Below are 21284 nucleotides of genomic sequence, written 5' to 3'. Positions count from 1 at the left end.
ATCAACATAGTCATTCAAACATTCAAAATCTTCATTACAATTTGTAACATGCTCTAGACCATGGAACTAGCCAAATATACATTTCATTCCCCAAAATAAATCAAAAACTAGACATGCTTACAAGGTAGAGCTTCATCACCTCCCTAGATGGAGGTTTAGTTACCCATTGATGCACTAGAGGAAGGAGGAATCAAAGCCTTGACCTCCATTTTCGAGCTCCCCTCTTCTAGCTCCAAGAACACACCCTTTCTTGCTCTCTTCTCTCTCCTCTAATCTTGTAGAAATATGGGATAATGATATGTGTGGCCTTCCTTGCCTTATCTACCACCAAAAGGTCACCAACCAACATCTCCAACCACTTCATTAAAGAGGAAAGCAAAGTGAAGAAACCAAGGTGCAAGTGGGCTGAAATGAGCCATTTCCGAAGGGCATTCTGCCCAAAATTCGAGCACTCTAAGCAAGGCCTCGAGCACTCGAATTTAGTGTAAAAATGCCCATGCTTCACTTGCTCCGCCCAGACCTACTTTGGTTAAACAGTCATAACTTTGCACTCCGAACTCCGAATGATGAACCGTTTGAAGATTTAGAAAGCTGATTCAGAGATCTAAATATTTTATGTTTTGGTGGAGATCCAATTCTCAAGGATAGTTGGTCGAAAATGAAGATCAAGGCAGATTTTCATTGCTGCCAGGCAGTTCTGCGCGCCTCTGGTAACAAGGCCATAACTCTCTGCTCCGAGCTCCGAATGACAAACCGTTTGAAGATTTGGAAAGCTGATTCAGAGCTCTAAATCTTTCATGTTATGAGGGAAGTCCAGTTCTTGAGTTAGGGAGGTCAAAATGGCGAGTAAAGTTCAGGATCCACTGCTGCCAGAAATTCAGCCTTGTGCCTTCTGATGGCCAAAACTCCACAAAGCCTTGATTTTGCTCCTTTTTTGGCAAATGGACCTGAAAATATATACATACACACAAATGAAGATAATCTACTTAATTAAACAAACAGCGGACTTAACTAATGCAATTTAGGGCGCTTGAATATATAATATTCGGCACTTATCACACCCCCAAACTTACATTTTGCTAGTCCCTTAGCAAAACTACAATGAATACTTCAATGAAAAGACAACCATGGGCATGCTAGTACAAAAATATCATCCATGGTAAAATGATATAGATACATAGCTCAAATACAACTTGAAACAGACAAAAACTGGAGATGGGGTCATTGGGAAAACTACCTTGCATATATGAAGCATTGATACAAAAATTGGCTAAATACATTTCCACATACATGCATCAACATCAAAGTCTATATAAATAACTCAATTATCATCTCTTGAATGGAAATCAACTCTAGCTTCAGTGAAAGTGAATTGGATTCTCAACATGCGGCTTTTACTTTCTTTTCCAATTCCAAAGCACAAGTTTTCAAATCATTGAATTCCCCTTTAAATGAGGTCCCTAAGGCATGATTTTATTTACAAGAGAACTTTTGTTGCTTATTGACAATTTATTGTAACTCATAAGCGAAACATAGAATGGTTGTGCAATGCTGAAGTCCCTTAAGCTTTCTAACCAACCTATGTAGCAAGCGTTAGGCCAATAACTCCCAAACCAGATGGCTTTAGGGTGTTAAGTGTAGAGACACTCCATAGGGCTTAATAGCTCAAGTTGGAAAGGCTACGAACTCCAACGAACCATGTTTATTTCCAGTTTATTTTTTTTTTGAATGACCGTGCAATGTTTAAGTCCCTTAAGCTTTCTAACCAACCCCTGTAGCAAGCGTTAGGCCAACAACTCCCAAACCAGACGGTTTTAGGGTGCTAAGTGTAGAGACACTCCTAGGGCTTAATAACTCGAGTTGGAAAGGTTACGAACATCAACTGATCATTATTTTCTTTCTTTCTAAGTTTATTTATTTATTTATTTATTTATTTTTTTTTTAGATTCATGCCAAAAGTATTCATCCATTAGGTTCATCAAATCAGATTAACTAGGGCAAGGTCAAGGTCAATCAAGTTGCATGCCTCACAGTTAAGTTTCCAATGTGCATCTGTGCATTGTGAAGCTTAAAAGAGTGTCAAATCCAGCGAGAATTTAATTGAGACATTTATACAGACTAATTTGAATCTACATGATCATTTCAACTCAAATTTTCTTTATTTTCAAAAATATCAGCTGCTTCTATACACAAAGTTTTAAACATATGCTTTCATCTCCAACAGGTTTCAAATTCCATTATCATTGCTTAGCAAAAATGTAAACCAAAAATACATAAATGCACCCCCAAACTTGAATGTCACATTGTCCTCAATGTGAGAAGACAAGTAAATCAAAATAAGCGCAAAGAGGGTAAAAGAACAATAATACCAAGTGGAGTGACACAGACGAAGATGTTCAGCTATGTGAGTGCGCAACTGCGTCCCCCAAACTTGGACATGAAGACCTATCAAAATACAACTAAAATATACATGTAAAAGCATAGGTCTCTTAAGAAAAACAGGAACAGAAAAAATAATACGAACATGAATGTTATTGAAAGATAGAAATCTATACAAAAACATAAATTGGCACACATTAGCCACAAGTTTAAAATGGATAGCAAAAGAATGCCAAAAGCCGTGCATTTAGAGAGATAAAGTTGGCTTAGGGAATTCGTCAAACACGTGGTGTGCAAGACAAAAAGGAAGAGGGCCAAAGGTTGATTAGAGATGAGAAAATCCAAAAATTTGGCCCTGCAAATGCAATACACAACTCCCAAACAATCACAAATCCTTCACACAAGCAATCCCATCCTCCATGGATCAAAAATTAAAAGAAAAAAAAAAAAGTAGACACTTACCCAACAATGGAGAACACAAGGCCCATTATTTGTGGTTAACGGAAGATGTGGATGAGAGATTGATGGATGGGTGGGTAAGCAGGCATGGGGAGTGGAAGGAAATGGAGAAGCATGTATGGAGAGGTGCATGCATGCATGCATGGTGGGAAATGTGGGGTGGAAGTGGTGGTGAGTTATGGGTTGCATGCATGGTGGGATGAGATGAGGGTGGTGAAGTAAGGTTGATGGTGGTTGAATGGTGTGAGGCCGAGAGGGATGGTGGTTGGTTTGGGAGGTGAGATGCGGGTTGAGGATGATGAGGTGAGGTTGATGCGTTTGAGATGAAGGTTGTGCATGCATGGTTGTGGGTTGATGTGGGTTGGTTGAGGAGAGGGGTTGGCAGCTGAGGAGAGGAGATGAGGTTGAGTGAGAGTGGTGGGCTGGGGTTTTAAAAGGGAGGGAGAGAGAGGCTTGGTTCGAGCACTCGAAGGGTGCTGTCGAGTGCTCGAAATGGGGGCAGTGGCCTCGGCTGGTTTGCATGAGAGAGCCCGGGCAATGGCGAGCACTCGAAACTTAGGTTCGAGTGCTCTAGAAATCAGCAGAGAGGGGTGGGTTTGGGTTGGTGTGGTGGGTTTGTTGTGGAGAAGGTTGGCATGGTGTGGGGGGCATGGTTAGGACATGCATGGCTGCATGGTGGCTGAGAGTGGAGGTGGTGATGGGGGTTGTGAGAAGGAGAAGGAAGGTTGGTGGTTGAGTGTGGATGAAGTTTGTTGGGTTTGAGTTGCCGAGAGTGAGGGTGGTGGATGGTGGGTTGGTGAGGATGATGTGGGGATGGGGAGGTGGGGTTGAGGTTGGTGGGTGGTGTTGGTGGTGGTTATGGAGGTTTAGGTGGTGTAGAGAGAGGTTGGTTGAGTGTGAGAAGGTTGGTTTAAAGGTGTGAGCTTGCATGGGTTTGGTTGGGTGGTGAGTGTTGGGTGTGTTGGCGAGAGAGAGATGGTGATGGAGCTCGAAGTTGCCGAGAGAGGGAGGTTTGTTGGTGGCTGGTTTCATGGTGGGGTTTGATGCTGAAGTGGCATGCATGCATGGAGGGATGTCGAGCACTCGAAATGCCAATTCGAGTGCTCGAAATTGGATCAGTAAGCTCGGGAAAATGAAGAGGCTTACATTTCGAGCACTCGAAAATGGACTTAGAGCGCTCAAAATACAAGCAGTAGCCTCGGAATGGTTTTGTGCAAGCTTCATAGAGCTTTCGAGCACTCCAAAGAGGAAATAGAGTGCTCGAAATGAAGGCAGTAGCATTGAGGTTGAGAGATGAACTTTTGCATGCATTGTAACATTATGCAGTGAGGTTGAGAGATGAACTTTGCATGTCATTCCATTAGGTGCCTCATTCTTATGCATTGTGAATGTATACATGATCAACTGAGAGCTGAAGAATTGATAAAACCTTGCAACATGCTTCCAAATCAAGGCATGGATGGATTATTTTCACCTTGCATGCATGGAAAATAATGAAACATTGCAAATTAATACAATCCAATACATGGATGGATAATTGTCAAACTCTACACTTCATTGCAATGCAAGAAAAATTTTGAAAATTTTTCAGATTGTGCAATTTTCCTCCAATGAACTTCATTCCATTCCATGGAAAATTTTGAAAATTTTGTTTTTAAACTTTGCAGTTTTTTTTTTTTTCAAACTTTGCAATCATCTCAAATGCATGGAAATATTTTTTTTGTTTAAACTTTGCAACTCCATTTTAATTCAATGCATGGAAAAATTTAAACTTTGCACTTTCATTCCAATGTAATGCATGGATGGAAAATTTTGAAAACTTTTCAACTTCTTTCTAATGCATGGACAATTTGGAAAGTTTTTCAAAATGCAGCACCTTTCCAACGCATGGATGATTTTGAGAAACCATGATCCAACAATGCATTGAAGATGAGAGGCTATGCATGTGAGTGCCATGTCGAAAGTCCGAGAAAATTGTCTGATAGAGCCAGAAACTTCCGGGAATGAAAACAAGAGTGGAGAAGGTCTAAGAAGTCAGTCTAAAAATGTGGAACACAACTTAAGATAGTTCCAGAGAAAGTTAAATTTTGGCATTTCTTAACCATTTCCTATAAAATTTCATGGCTCAGGCAATTGATCATTAGGGAGGCATTGAAGTCGAAAGAATTGCTCCCCAAGGGTGCTAAATTTAACGTCGATAGCTAGACGCACCGAGATCAGGTTAGTCCTCCTTACCCTATACCATGTCTCTCTAGAGAGTCATAGGTCCCCAAATAGGATAATTCTTTTAAAAGTGGAGGAGGAAGACTTTGAAGACAAAAGTGGAAAAGAGGTAACGGAAAGACCTCAACCCACTCTTCTTTCTCAATGAAGAACTTTGGACTATGGGGCTGATTTGGATTATGGGAAGATGGATCAAGTGAGGGCACACCTAGCAAAGGGTTTTGAAAAATCATATTTAGCATGGGAATGCCCGGAGAATTGTCCTTCAAACTTTCAACATGCTCCCCACACTTATCCGGTGGTTCGGGCTCAACAGTTTGAGATAACTCAAGTGAGGGAATGGGATGAGATGCAAGCTCCCAAGAAAGAGATACATTTGATGTTGACAAAGGAAAAGAATGAATATGTGGATGAATATTAAGCAAAGAATTCACCTCTGAAATGGAATTGTCAACATTAAAATCCTCACAATTGAAATGAGCCAAACAAGCTTTTAGAGGATCCTCCATTAAAGGAGGTGCATCAAGCAAAGGATTATGTAGGGGCTGTTTTGGAGTAGGGTAGACAATTTCTACATCATTATTTTTCCCATTTTGAACCACAATTGCTTCATTTTGATGTGTGGCAACACTTTGATCTTTAACCACCATTTCATCATTTTCACATGTAACAACCACTTGATCATTCTCATGATGAAAGTTACTAGGAGTAATCTCATCATTCATAGAATTTTCTTTTGGATTGGCCATAAATTCAAATGAAAATGTCTCCTCCTCTTCATGATTTTTAGCATTAATCCTTTGTTGAATTTGAGATATTTGGTCATCTATCGTTGCACTAACTTGGGACTGGTGATATGGTACCACTTGATTGATAGACTCTACTGTGGATTGCATGCTAGCAAGGGAAGCCAATAGTTGATTGTTGGAGTCCATCATTTGCGTGTGCATAGACTCCATCATTTGTTTGTTAGCAACAATTAGCTCATCCAATGGAGACGGTGGAAAAGGAGAAGAGGGCGGGAAAGGATGATCATTGGGTTGAAAAGGTTGCATATGAGATTGTGGGGTTGAATTTCCTATGTCATGCCACAAGAAGTTTTGTTGGTCTCCCCAACCCGAGTTATAACCATTGAAGTATGGATCACTACCCGGTTCAAAGAAATTTTCATTTGGTTGCTCTAGATAGAAGTCCGAGAATTGTCTCGTTGGAAGACATTCTCTTGTATGATGTGTATGACTAGAGCAAAATGCACAAAACTCATGTGGTGTGTAGAATTGAGTTGGAAGATAACTATTCTCCATCTAGGAGTAATTCAACAACACACAAAGCAATCAACACAACACTTCATCACCATAACCTCCACATACAATGTTCCCATTCTCCTCAATTATCAAGACAAAAAATGTAAATGGCCACGACAAGCACCAATGCTTGAATACGAAATTTAAAACAATTGAAATAGCCTCGACAAGGGCTTGCAATTTAATTACTTCTAAGCTTAACACATGCACGATATTCACAATTCGAAACTAGAAGTCACGAGACTTACCTGGGGTCCTCTAGACTTACAATTTGCTAGCATTCCCACGGCGAGCTTCGAGTTCCTAGAATCTCACTTACAACACAAAAAAGGTTAAACCACACAAGAAATATTCACAAAACACAGTATTCACAATCAAACTAAATTTAACCCTAGAACCTTGGTCGCTAAACCGTTTGCAGTCCCCGGCAACGGCGCCAAAAATTGATCGGTTGGTCAATTAAACATCAACCTTTGCAATAGCACGAATCATTGTAAAATAGGGCTATTGGTCGGGTAAGTCGAACCACTGGGACTGCGCTAATCTATGGCAACCTAAGTGTCTAGAGTCATTTTAGAGTGATAAGGGGTGTTCATAGAGGGTTTGTTTTGTTTGTCACTAAATTACAAATTCAGAATGCATAAAACAATAAATTGAAGGAGATTAAAAGAGAAGATTTAGAGAAGGAAGTCTAGGGAAGTGAGTCCACTCCAAACCTCTACACAAGCTAATTATATGATTAATTTGGGAAATTAATGTAGAAATGACCTTGATATATAATAATACATGACTACTATAATATCTTCAAGAAATTCAATTAATTAAAGAGTAAGAACAACCTATCAAAGCTTCACATGGTTGAGTTACCTAAACTAAGATGCAACCCTAGACATGCTCACTAAGCTAGAGATTGTCAAACAATTAATCAATTGGTGGAAGCACATGATATCAAGTCACAAGATTAACTCATCAAAAGAAATTCTTAAGCTATGGATTAACAAGCTACTCAAAACCATGCCATTAAAACCGTTCCATAATCTTAGTTCCATTGTCACTATGAAACTATAAGCCATGCAACTATGAGATTAAATAATCTAAGACAAGAGTATGTAAATCAACATAGTCATTCAAACATTCAAAATCTTCATTACAATTTGTAACATGCTCTAGACCATGGAACTAGCCAAATATACATTTCATTCCCCAAAATAAATCAAAAACTAGACATGCTTACAAGGTAGAGCTTCATCACCTCCCTAGATGGAGGTTTAGTTACCCATTGATGCACTAGAGGAAGGAGGAATCAAAGCCTTGACCTCCATTTTCGAGCTCCCCTCTTCTAGCTCCAAGAACACACCCTTTCTTGCTCTCTTCTCTCTCCTCTAATCTTGTAGAAATATGGGATAATGATATGTGTGGCCTTCCTTGCCTTATCTACCACCAAAAGGTCACCAACCAACATCTCCAACCACTTCATTAAAGAGGAAAGCAAAGTGAAGAAACCAAGGTGCAAGTGGGCTGAAATGAGCCATTTCCGAAGGGCATTCTGCCCAAAATTCGAGCACTCTAAGCAAGGCCTCGAGCACTCGAATTTAGTGTAAAAATGCCCATGCTTCACTTGCTCCGCCCAGACCTACTTTGGTTAAACAGTCATAACTTTGTACTCCTAACTCCGAATGATGAACCGTTTGAAGATTTAGAAAGCTGATTCAGAGCTCTAAATATTTTATGTTTTGGTGGAGATCCAATTCTCAAGGATAGTTGGTCGAAAATGAAGATCAAGGCAGATTTTCATTGCTGCCAGGCAGTTCTGCGCGCCTCTGGTAACAAGGCCATAACTCTCTGCTCCGAGCTCCGAATGACAAACCGTTTGAAGATTTGGAAAGCTGATTCAGAGATCTAAATCTTTCATGTTATGAGGGAAGTCCAGTTCTTGAGTTAGGGAGGTCAAAATGGTGAGTAAAGTTCAGGATCCACTGCTGCCAGAAATTCAGCCTTGTGCCTTCTGATGGCCAAAACTCCACAAAGCCTTGATTTTGCTCCTTTTTTGGCAAATGGACCTGAAAATATATACATACACACAAATGAAGATAATCTACTTAATTAAACAAACAGCGGACTTAACTAATGCAATTTAGGGCGCTTGAATATATAATATTCGGCACTTATCACACCCCCAAACTTACATTTTGCTAGTCCCTTAGCAAAACTACAATGAATACTTCAATGAAAAGACAACCATGGGCATGCTAGTACAAAAATATCATCCATGGTAAAATGATATAGATACATAGCTCAAATACAACTTGAAACAGACAAAAACTGGAGATGGGGTCATTGGGAAAACTACCTTGCATATATGAAGCATTGATACAAAAATTGGCTAAATACATTTCCACATACATGCATCAACATCAAAGTCTATATAAATAACTCAATTATCATCTCTTGAATGGAAATCAACTCTAGCTTCAGTGAAAGTGAATTGGATTCTCAACATGCGGCTTTTACTTTCTTTTCCAATTCCAAAGCACAAGTTTTCAAATCATTGAATTCCCCTTTAAATGAGGTCCCTAAGGCATGATTTTATTTACAAGAGAACTTTTGTTGCTTATTGACAATTTATTGTAACTCATAAGCGAAACATAGAATGGTTGTGCAATGCTGAAGTCCCTTAAGCTTTCTAACCAACCTATGTAGCAAGCGTTAGGCCAACAACTCCCAAACCAGATGGCTTTAGGGTGTTAAGTGTAGAGACACTCCATAGGGCTTAATAGCTCAAGTTGGAAAGGCTACGAACTCCAACGAACCATGTTTATTTCCAGTTTATTTTTTTTTTGAATGACCGTGCAATGTTTAAGTCCCTTAAGCTTTCTAACCAACCCCTGTAGCAAGCGTTAGGCCAACAACTCCCAAACCAGACGGTTTTAGGGTGCTAAGTGTAGAGACACTCCTAGGGCTTAATAACTCGAGTTGGAAAGGCTACGAACATCAACTGATCATTATTTTCTTTCTTTCTAAGTTTATTTATTTATTTATTTATTTATTTTTTTTTTAGATTCATGCCAAAAGTATTCATCCATTAGGTTCATCAAATCAGATTAACTAGGGCAAGGTCAAGGTCAATCAAGTTGCATGCCTCACAGTTAAGTTTCCAATGTGCATCTGTGCATTGTGAAGCTTAAAAGAGTGTCAAATCCAGCGAGAATTTAATTGAGACATTTATACAGACTAATTTGAATCTACATGATCATTTCAACTCAAATTTTCTTTATTTTCAAAAATATCAGCTGCTTCTATACACAAAGTTTTAAACATATGCTTTCATCTCCAACAGGTTTCAAATTCCATTATCATTGCTTAGCAAAAATGTAAACCAAAAATACATAAATGCACCCCCAAACTTGAATGTCACATTGTCCTCAATGTGAGAAGACAAGTAAATCAAAATAAGCGCAAAGAGGGTAAAAGAACAATAATACCAAGTGGAGTGACACAGACGAAGATGTTCAGCTATGTGAGTGCGCAACTGCGTCCCCCAAACTTGGACATGAAGACCTATCAAAATACAACTAAAATATACATGTAAAAGCATAGGTCTCTTAAGAAAAACAGGAACAGAAAAAATAATACGAACATGAATGTTATTGAAAGATAGAAATCTATACAAAAACATAAATTGGCACACATTAGCCACAAGTTTAAAATGGATAGCAAAAGAATGCCAAAAGCCGTGCATTTAGAGAGATAAAGTTGGCTTAGGGAATTCGTCAAACACGTGGTGTGCAAGACAAAAAGGAAGAGGGCCAAAGGTTGATTAGAGATGAGAAAATCCAAAAATTTGGCCCTGCAAATGCAATACACAACTCCCAAACAATCACAAATCCTTCACACAAGCAATCCCATCCTCCATGGATCAAAAATTAAAAGAAAAAAAAAAGAGTAGACACTTACCCAACAATGGAGAACACAAGGCCCATTATTTGTGGTTAACGGAAGATGTGGATGAGAGATTGATGGATGGGTGGGTAAGCAGGCATGGGGAGTGGAAGGAAATGGAGAAGCATGTATGGAGAGGTGCATGCATGCATGCATGGTGGGAAATGTGGGGTGGAAGTGGTGGTGAGTTATGGGTTGCATGCATGGTGGGATGAGATGAGGGTGGTGAAGTAAGGTTGATGGTGGTTGAATGGTGTGAGGCCGAGAGGGATGGTGGTTGGTTTGGGAGGTGAGATGCGGGTTGAGGATGATGAGGTGAGGTTGATGCGTTTGAGATGAAGGTTGTGCATGCATGGTTGTGGGTTGATGTGGGTTGGTTGAGGAGAGGGGTTGGCAGCTGAGGAGAGGAGATGAGGTTGAGTGAGAGTGGTGGGCTGGGGTTTTAAAAGGGAGGGAGAGAGAGGCTTGGTTCGAGCACTCGAAGGGTGCTGTCGAGTGCTCGAAATGGGGGCAGTGGCCTCGGCTGGTTTGCATGAGAGAGCCCGGGCAATGGCGAGCACTCGAAACTTAGGTTCGAGTGCTCTAGAAATCAGCAGAGAGGGGTGGGTTTGGGTTGGTGTGGTGGGTTTGTTGTGGAGAAGGTTGGCATGGTGTGGGGGGCATGGTTGGGACATGCATGGCTGCATGGTGGCTGAGAGTGGAGGTGGTGATGGGGGTTGTGAGAAGGAGAAGGAAGGTTGGTGGTTGAGTGTGGATGAAGTTTGTTGGGTTTGAGTTGCCGAGAGTGAGGGTGGTGGATGGTGGGTTGGTGAGGATGATGTGGGGATGGGGAGGTGGGGTTGAGGTTGGTGGGTGGTGTTGGTGGTGGTTATGGAGGTTTAGGTGGTGTAGAGAGAGGTTGGTTGAGTGTGAGAAGGTTGGTTTAAAGGTGTGAGCTTGCATGGGTTTGGTTGGGTGGTGAGTGTTGGGTGTGTTGGCGAGAGAGAGATGGTGATGGAGCTCGAAGTTGCCGAGAGAGGGAGGTTTGTTGGTGGCTGGTTTCATGGTGGGGTTTGATGCTGAAGTGGCATGCATGCATGGAGGGATGTCGAGCACTCGAAATGCCAATTCGAGTGCTCGAAATTGGATCAGTAAGCTCGGGAAAATGAAGAGGCTTACATTTCGAGCACTCGAAAATGGACTTAGAGCGCTCAAAATACAAGCAGTAGCCTCGGAATGGTTTTGTGCAAGCTTCATAGAGCTTTCGAGCACTCCAAAGAGGAAATAGAGTGCTCGAAATGAAGGCAGTAGCATTGAGGTTGAGAGATGAACTTTTGCATGCATTGTAACATTATGCAGTGAGGTTGAGAGATGAACTTTGCATGTCATTCCATTAGGTGCCTCATTCTTATGCATTGTGAATGTATACATGATCAACTGAGAGCTGAAGAATTGATAAAACCTTGCAACATGCTTCCAAATCAAGGCATGGATGGATTATTTTCACCTTGCATGCATGGAAAATAATGAAACATTGCAAATTAATACAATCCAATACATGGATGGATAATTGTCAAACTCTACACTTCATTGCAATGCAAGAAAAATTTTGAAAATTTTTCAGATTGTGCAATTTTCCTCCAATGAACTTCATTCCATTCCATGGAAAATTTTGAAAATTTTGTTTTTAAACTTTGCAGTTTTTTTTTTTTTTCAAACTTTGCAATCATCTCAAATGCATGGAAATATTTTTTTTGTTTAAACTTTGCAACTCCATTTTAATTCAATGCATGGAAAAATTTAAACTTTGCACTTTCATTCCAATGTAATGCATGGATGGAAAATTTTGAAAACTTTTCAACTTCTTTCTAATGCATGGACAATTTGGAAAGTTTTTCAAAATGCAGCACCTTTCCAACGCATGGATGATTTTGAGAAACCATGATCCAACAATGCATTGAAGATGAGAGGCTATGCATGTGAGTGCCATGTCGAAAGTCCGAGAAAATTGCCTGATAGAGCCAGAAACTTCCGGGAATGAAAACAAGAGTGGAGAAGGTCTAAGAAGTCAGTCTAAAAATGTGGAACACAACTTAAGATAGTTCCAGAGAAAGTTAAATTTTGGCATTTCTTAACCATTTCCTATAAAATTTCATGGCTCAGGCAATTGATCATTAGGGAGGCATTGAAGTCGAAAGAATTGCTCCCCAAGGGTGCTAAATTTAACGTCGATAGCTAGACGCACCGAGATCAGGTTAGTCCTCCTTACCCTATACCATGTCTCTCTAGAGAGTCATAGGTCCCCAAATAGGATAATTCTTTTAAAAGTGGAGGAGGAAGACTTTGAAGACAAAAGTGGAAAAGAGGTAACGGAAAGACCTCAACCCACTCTTCTTTCTCAATGAAGAACTTTGGACTATGGGGCTGATTTGGATTATGGGAAGATGGATCAAGTGAGGGCACACCTAGCAAAGGGTTTTGAAAAATCATATTTAGCATGGGAATGCCCGGAGAATTGTCCTTCAAACTTTCAACATCCTCCCCACACTTATCCGGTGGTTCAGGCTCAACAGTTTGAGATAACTCAAGTGAGGGAATGGGATGAGATGCAAGCTCCCAAGAAAGAGATACATTTGATGTTGACAAAGGAAAAGAATGAATATGTGGATGAATATTAAGCAAAGAATTCACCTCTGAAATGGAATTGTCAACATTAAAATCCTCACAATTGAAATGAGCCAAACAAGCTTTTAGAGGATCCTCCATTAAAGGAGGTGCATCAAGCAAAGGATTATGTAGGGGCTGTTTTGGAGTAGGGTAGACAATCTCTACATCATTATTTTTCCCATTTTGAACCACAATTGCTTCATTTTGATGTGTGGCAACACTTTGATCTTTAACCACCATTTCATCATTTTCACATGTAACAACCACTTGATCATTCTCATGATGAAAGTTACTAGGAGTAATCTCATCATTCATAGAATTTTCTTTTGGATTGGCCATAAATTCAAATGAAAATGTCTCCTCCTCTTCATGATTTTTAGCATTAATCCTTTGTTGAATTTGAGATATTTGGTCATCTATCATTGCACTAACTTGGGACTGGTGATATGGTACCACTTGATTGATAGACTCTACTGTGGATTGCATGCTAGCAAGGGAAGCCAATAGTTGATTGTTGGAGTCCATCATTTGCGTGTGCATAGACTCCATCATTTGTTTGTTAGCAACAATTAGCTCATCCAATGGAGACGGTGGAAAAGGAGAAGAGGGCAGGAAAGGATGATCATTGGGTTGAAAAGGTTGCATATGAGATTGTGGGGTTGAATTTCCTATGTCATGCCACAAGAAGTTTTGTTGGTCTCCCCAACCCGAGTTATAACCATTGAAGTATGGATCACTACCCGGTTCAAAGAAATTTTCATTTGGTTGCTCTAGATAGAAGTCCGAGAATTGTCTCGTTGGAAGACATTCTCTTGTATGATGTGTATGACTAGAGCAAAATGCACAAAACTCATGTGGTGTGTAGAATTGAGTTGGAAGATAACTATTCTCCATCTAGGAGTAATTCAACAACACACAAAGCAATCAACACAACACTTCATCACCATAACCTCCACATACAATGTTCCCATTCTCCTCAATTATCAAGACAAAAAATGTAAATGGCCACGACAAGCACCAATGCTTGAATACGAAATTTAAAACAATTGAAATAGCCTCGACAAGGGCTTGCAATTTAATTACTTCTAAACTTAACACATGCACGATATTCACAATTCGAAACTAGAAGTCACGAGACTTACCTGGGGTCCTCTAGACTTACAATTTGCTAGCATTCCCACGGCGAGCTTCGAGTTCCTAGAATCTCACTTACAACACAAAAAAGGTTAAACCACACAAGAAATATTCACAAAACACAGTATTCACAATCAAACTAAATTTAACCTTAGAACCTTGGTCGCTAAACCGTTTGCAGTCCCCGGCAACGGCGCCAAAAATTGATCGGTTGGTCAATTAAACATCAACCTTCGCAATAGCACGAATCATTGTAAAATAGGGCTATTGGTCGGGTAAGTCGAACCACTGGGACTGCGCTAATCTATGGCAACCTAAGTGTCTAGAGTCATTTTAGAGTGATAAGGGGTGTTCATAGAGGGTTTGTTTTGTTTGTCACTAAATTACAAATTCAGAATGCATAAAACAATAAATTGAAGGAGATTAAAAGAGAAGATTTAGAGAAGGAAGTCTAGGGAAGTGAGTCCACTCCAAACCTCTACACAAGCTAATTATATGATTAATTTGGGAAATTAATGTAGAAATGACCTTGATATATAATAATACATGACTACTATAATATCTTCAAGAAATTCAATTAATTAAAGAGTAAGAACAACCTATCAAAGCTTCACATGGTTGAGTTACCTAAACTAAGATGCAACCCTAGACATGCTCACTAAGCTAGAGATTGTCAAACAATTAATCAATTGGTGGAAGCACATGATATCAAGTCACAAGATTAACTCATCAAAAGAAATTCTTAAGCTATGGATTAACAAGCTACTCAAAACCATGCCATTAAAACCGTTCCATAATCTTAGTTCCATTGTCACTATGAAACTATAAGCCATACAACTATGAGATTAAATAATCTAAGACAAGAGTATGTAAATCAACATAGTCATTCAAACATTCAAAATCTTCATTACAATTTGTAACATGCTCTAGACCATGGAACTAGCCAAATATACATTTCATTCCCCAAAATAAATCAAAAACTAGACATGCTTACAAGGTAGAGCTTCATCACCTCCCTAGATGGAGGTTTAGTTACCCATTGATGCACTAGAGGAAGGAGGAATCAAAGCCTTGACCTCCATTTTCGAGCTCCCCTCTTCTAGCTCCAAGAACACACCCTTTCTTGCTCTCTTCTCTCTCCTCTAATCTTGTAGAAATATGGGATAATGATATGTGTGGCCTTCCTTGCCTTATCTACCACCAAAAGGTCACCAACCAACATCTCCAACCACTTCATTAAAGAGGAAAGCAAAGTGAAGAAACCAAGGTGCAAGTGGGCTGAAATGAGCCATTTCCGAAGGGCATTTTGCCCAAAATTCGAGCACTCTAAGCAAGGCCTCGAGCACTCGAATTTAGTGTAAAAATGCCCATGCTTCACTTGCTCCGCCCAGACCTACTTTGGTTAAACAGTCATAACTTTGCACTCCAAACTCCGAATGATGAACCGTTTGAAGATTTAGAAAGCTGATTCAGAGATCTAAATATTTTATGCTTTGGTGGAGATCCAATTCTCAAGGATAGTTGGTCGAAAATGAAGATCAAGGCAGATTTTCATTGCTGCCAGGCAGTTCTGCGCGCCTCTGGTAACAAGGCCATAACTCTCTGCTCCGAGCTCCGAATGACAAACCGTTTGAAGATTTGGAAAGCTGATTCAGAGCTCTAAATCTTTCATGTTATGAGGGAAGTCCAGTTCTTGAGTTAGGGAGGTCAAAATGGCGAGTAAAGTTCAGGATCCACTGCTGCCAGAAATTCAGCCTTGTGCCTTTTGATGGCCAAAACTCCACAAAGCCTTGATTTTGCTCCTTTTTTGGCAAATGGACCTGAAAATATATACATACACACAAATGAAGATAATCTACTTAATTAAACAAACAGTGGACTTAACTAATGCAATTTAGGGCGCTTGAATATATAATATTCGGCACTTATCACACCCCCAAACTTACATTTTGCTAGTCCCTTAGCAAAACTACAATGAATACTTCAATGAAAAGACAACCATGGGCATGCTAGTACAAAAATATCATCCATGGTAAAATGATATAGATACATAGCTCAAATACAACTTGAAACAGACAAAAACTGGAGATGGGGTCATTGGGAAAACTACCTTGCATATATGAAGCATTGATACAAAAATTGGCTAAATACATTTCCACATACATGCATCAACATCAAAGTCTATATAAATAACTCAATTATCATCTCTTGAATGGAAATCAACTCTAGCTTCAGTGAAAGTGAATTGGATTCTCAACATGCGACTTTTACTTTCTTTTCCAATTCCAAAGCACAAGTTTTCAAATCATTGAATTCCCCTTTAAATGAGGTCCCTAAGGCATGATTTTATTTACAAGAGAACTTTTGTTGCTTATTGACAATTTATTGTAACTCATAAGCGAAACATAGAATGGTTGTGCAATGCTGAAGTCCCTTAAGCTTTCTAACCAACCTATGTAGCAAGCGTTAGGCCAACAACTCCCAAACCAGATGGCTTTAGGGTGTTAAGTGTAGAGACACTCCATAGGGCTTAATAGCTCAAGTTGGAAAGGCTACGAACTCCAACGAACCATGTTTATTTCCAGTTTATTTTTTTTTTGAATGACCGTGCAATGTTTAAGTCCCTTAAGCTTTCTAACCAACCCATGTAGCAAGCGTTAGGCCAACAACTCCCAAACCAGACGGTTTTAGGGTGCTAAGTGTAGAGACACTCCTAGGGCTTAATAACTCGAGTTGGAAAGGCTACGAACATCAACTGATCATTATTTTCTTTCTTTCTAAGTTTATTTATTTTTTTTTTATTTTTTTTTTTTTAGATTCATGCCAAAAGTATTCATCCATTAGGTTCATCAAATCAGATTAACTAGGGCAAGGTCAAGGTCAATCAAGTTGCATGCCTCACAGTTAAGTTTCCAATGTGCATCTGTGCATTGTGAAGCTTAAAAGAGTGTCAAATCCAGCGAGAATTTAATTGAGACATTTATACAGACTAATTTGAATCTACATGATCATTTCAACTCAAATTTTCTTTATTTTCAAAAATATCAGCTGCTTCTATACACAAAGTTTTAAACATATGCTTTCATCTCCAACAGGTTTCAAATTCCATTATCATTGCTTAGCAAAAATGTAAACCAAAAATACATAAATGCACCCCCAAACTTGAATGTCACATTGTCCTCAATGTGAGAAGACAAGTAAATCAAAATAAGCGCAAAGAGGGTAAAAGAACAATAATACCAAGTGGAGTGACACAGACGAAGATGTTCAGCTATGTGAGTGCGCAACTGCGTCCCCCAAACTTGGACATGAAGACCTATCAAAATACAACTAAAATATACATGTAAAAGCATAGGTCTCTTAAGAAAAACAGGAACAGAAAAAATAATACGAACATGAATGTTATTGAAAGATAGAAATCTATACAAAAACATAAATTGGCACACATTAGCCACAAGTTTAAAATGGATAGCAAAAGAATGCCAAAAGCCGTGCATTTAGAGAGATAAAGTTGGCTTAGGGAATTCGTCAAACACGTGGTGTGCAAGACAAAAAGGAAGAGGGCCAAAGGTTGATTAGAGATGAGAAAATCCAAAAATTTGGCCCTGCAAATGCAATACACAACTCCCAAACAATCACAAATCCTTCACACAAGCAATCCCATCCTCCATGGATCAAAAATTAAAAGAAAAAAAAAAGAGTAGACACTTACCCAACAATGGAGAACACAAGGCCCATTATTTGTGGTTAACGGAAGATGTGGATGAGAGATTGATGGATGGGTGGGTAAGCAGGCATGGGGAGTGGAAGGAAATGGAGAAGCATGTATGGAGAGGTGCATGCATGCATGCATGGTGGGAAATGTGGGGTGGAAGTGGTGGTGAGTTATGGGTTGCATGCATGGTGGGATGAGATGAGGGTGGTGAAGTAAGGTTGATGGTGGTTGAATGGTGTGAGGCCGAGAGGGATGGTGGTTGGTTTGGGAGGTGAGATGCGGGTTGAGGATGATGAGGTGAGGTTGATGCGTTTGAGATGAAGGTTGTGCATGCATGGTTGTGGGTTGATGTGGGTTGGTTGAGGAGAGGGGTTGGCAGCTGAGGAGAGGAGATGAGGTTGAGTGAGAGTGGTGGGCTGGGGTTTTAAAAGGGAGGGAGAGAGAGGCTTGGTTCGAGCACTCGAAGGGTGCTGTCGAGTGCTCGAAATGGGGGCAGTGGCCTCGGCTGGTTTGCATGAGAGAGCCCGGGCAATGGCGAGCACTCGAAACTTAGGTTCGAGTGCTCTAGAAATCAGCAGAGAGGGGTGGGTTTGGGTTGGTGTGGTGGGTTTGTTGTGGAGAAGGTTGGCATGGTGTGGGGGGCATGGTTGGGACATGCATGGCTGCATGGTGGCTGAGAGTGGAGGTGGTGATGGGGGTTGTGAGAAGGAGAAGGAAGGTTGGTGGTTGAGTGTGGATGAAGTTTGTTGGGTTTGAGTTGCCGAGAGTGAGGGTGGTGGATGGTGGGTTGGTGAGGATGATGTGGGGATGGGGAGGTGGGGTTGAGGTTGGTGGGTGGTGTTGGTGGTGGTTATGGAGGTTTAGGTGGTGTAGAGAGAGGTTGGTTGAGTGTGAGAAGGTTGGTTTAAAGGTGTGAGCTTGCATGGGTTTGGTTGGGTGGTGAGTGTTGGGTGTGTTGGCGAGAGAGAGATGGTGATGGAGCTCGAAGTTGCCGAGAGAGGGAGGTTTGTTGGTGGCTGGTTTCATGGTGGGGTTTGATGCTGAAGTGGCATGCATGCATGGAGGGATGTCGAGCACTCGAAATGCCAATTCGAGTGCTCGAAATTGGATCAGTAAGCTCGGGAAAATGAAGAGGCTTACATTTCGAGCACTCGAAAATGGACTTAGAGCGCTCAAAATACAAGCAGTAGCCTCGGAATGGTTTTGTGCAAGCTTCATAGAGCTTTCGAGCACTCCAAAGAGGAAATAGAGTGCTCGAAATGAAGGCAGTAGCATTGAGGTTGAGAGATGAACTTTTGCATGCATTGTAACATTATGCAGTGAGGTTGAGAGATGAACTTTGCATGTCATTCCATTAGGTGCCTCATTCTTATGCATTGTGAATGTATACATGATCAACTGAGAGCTGAAGAATTGATAAAACCTTGCAACATGCTTCCAAATCAAGGCATGGATGGATTATTTTCACCTTGCATGCATGGAAAATAATGAAACATTGCAAATTAATACAATCCAATACATGGATGGATAATTGTCAAACTCTACACTTCATTGCAATGCAAGAAAAATTTTGAAAATTTTTCAGATTGTGCAATTTTCCTCCAATGAACTTCATTCCATTCCATGGAAAATTTTGAAAATTTTGTTTTTAAACTTTGCAGTTTTTTTTTTTTTCAAACTTTGCAATCATCTCAAATGCATGGAAATATTTTTTTTGTTTAAACTTTGCAACTCCATTTTAATTCAATGCATGGAAAAATTTAAACTTTGCACTTTCATTCCAATGTAATGCATGGATGGAAAATTTTGAAAACTTTTCAACTTCTTTCTAATGCATGGACAATTTGGAAAGTTTTTCAAAATGCAGCACCTTTCCAACGCATGGATGATTTTGAGAAACCATGATCCAACAATGCATTGAAGATGAGAGGCTATGCATGTGAGTGCCATGTCGAAAGTCCGAGAAAATTGCCTGATAGAGCCAGAAACTTCCGGGAATGAAAACAAGAGTGGAGAAGGTCTAAGAAGTCAGTCTAAAAATGTGGAACACAACTTAAGATAGTTCCAGAGAAAGTTAAATTTTGGCATTTCTTAACCATTTCCTATAAAATTTCATGGCTCAGGCAATTGATCATTAGGGAGGCATTGAAGTCGAAAGAATTGCTCCCCAAGGGTGCTAAATTTAACGTCGATAGCTAGACGCACCGAGATCAGGTTAGTCCTCCTTACCCTATACCATGTCTCTCTAGAGAGTCATAGGTCCCCAAATAGGATAATTCTTTTAAAAGTGGAGGAGGAAGACTTTGAAGACAAAAGTGGAAAAGAGGTAACGGAAAGACCTCAACCCACTCTTCTTTCTCAATGAAGAACTTTGGTCTATGGGGCTGATTTGGATTATGGGAAGATGGATCAAGTGAGGGCACACCTAGCAAAGGGTTTTGAAAAATCATATTTAGCATGGGAATGCCCGGAGAATTGTCCTTCAAACTTTCAACATCCTCCCCACACTTATCCGGTGGTTCGGGCTCAACAGTTTGAGATAACTCAAGTGAGGGAATGGGATGAGATGCAAGCTCCCAAGAAAGAGATACATTTGATGTTGACAAAGGAAAAGAATGAATATGTGGATGAATATTAAGCAAAGAATTCACCTCTGAAATGGAATTGTCAACATTAAAATCCTCACAATTGAAATGAGCCAAACAAGCTTTTAGAGGATCCTCCATTAAAGGAGGTGCATCAAGCAAAGGATTATGTAGGGGCTGTTTTGGAGTAGGGTAGACAATCTCTACATCATTATTTTTCCCATTTTGAACCACAATTGCTTCATTTTGATGTGTGGCAACACTTTGATCTTTAACCACCATTTCATCATTTTCACATGTAACAACCACTTGATCATTCTCATGATGAAAGTTACTAGGAGTAATCTCATCATTCATAGAATTTTCTTTTGGATTGGCCATAAATTCAAATGAAAATGTCTCCTCCTCTTCATGATTTTTAGCATTAATCCTTTGTTGAATTTGAGATATTTGGTCATCTATCATTGCACTAACTTGGGACTGGTGATATGGTACCACTTGATTGATAGACTCTACTGTGGATTGCATGCTAGCAAGGGAAGCCAATAGTTGATTGTTGGAGTCCATCATTTGCGTGTGCATAGACTCCATCATTTGTTTGTTAGCAACAATTAGCTCATCCAATGGAGACGGTGGAAAAGGAGAAGAGGGCGGGAAAGGATGATCATTGGGTTGAAGGTTGCATATGAGATTGTGGGGTTGAATTTCCTATGTCATGCCACAAGAAGTTTTGTTGGTCTCCCCAACCCGAGTTATAACCATTGAAGTATGGATCACTACCCGGTTCAAAGAAATTTTCATTTGGTTGCTCTAGATAGAAGTCCGAGAATTGTCTCGTTGGAAGACATTCTCTTGTATGATGTGTATGACTAGAGCAAAATGCACAAAACTCATGTGGTG

The sequence above is a fragment of the Cornus florida genome, unplaced genomic scaffold (genome assembly GCF_030987335.1).
Source record: "Cornus florida cultivar Cherokee Brave unplaced genomic scaffold, ASM3098733v1 CherokeeBrave_3.0.0_Hap2_Chr01, whole genome shotgun sequence".
NCBI lineage: Eukaryota > Viridiplantae > Streptophyta > Magnoliopsida > Cornales > Cornaceae > Cornus > Cornus florida.
The sequence above is the reverse complement of the archived record's forward strand: the minus strand, read 5'-3'. Positions refer to the sequence as shown.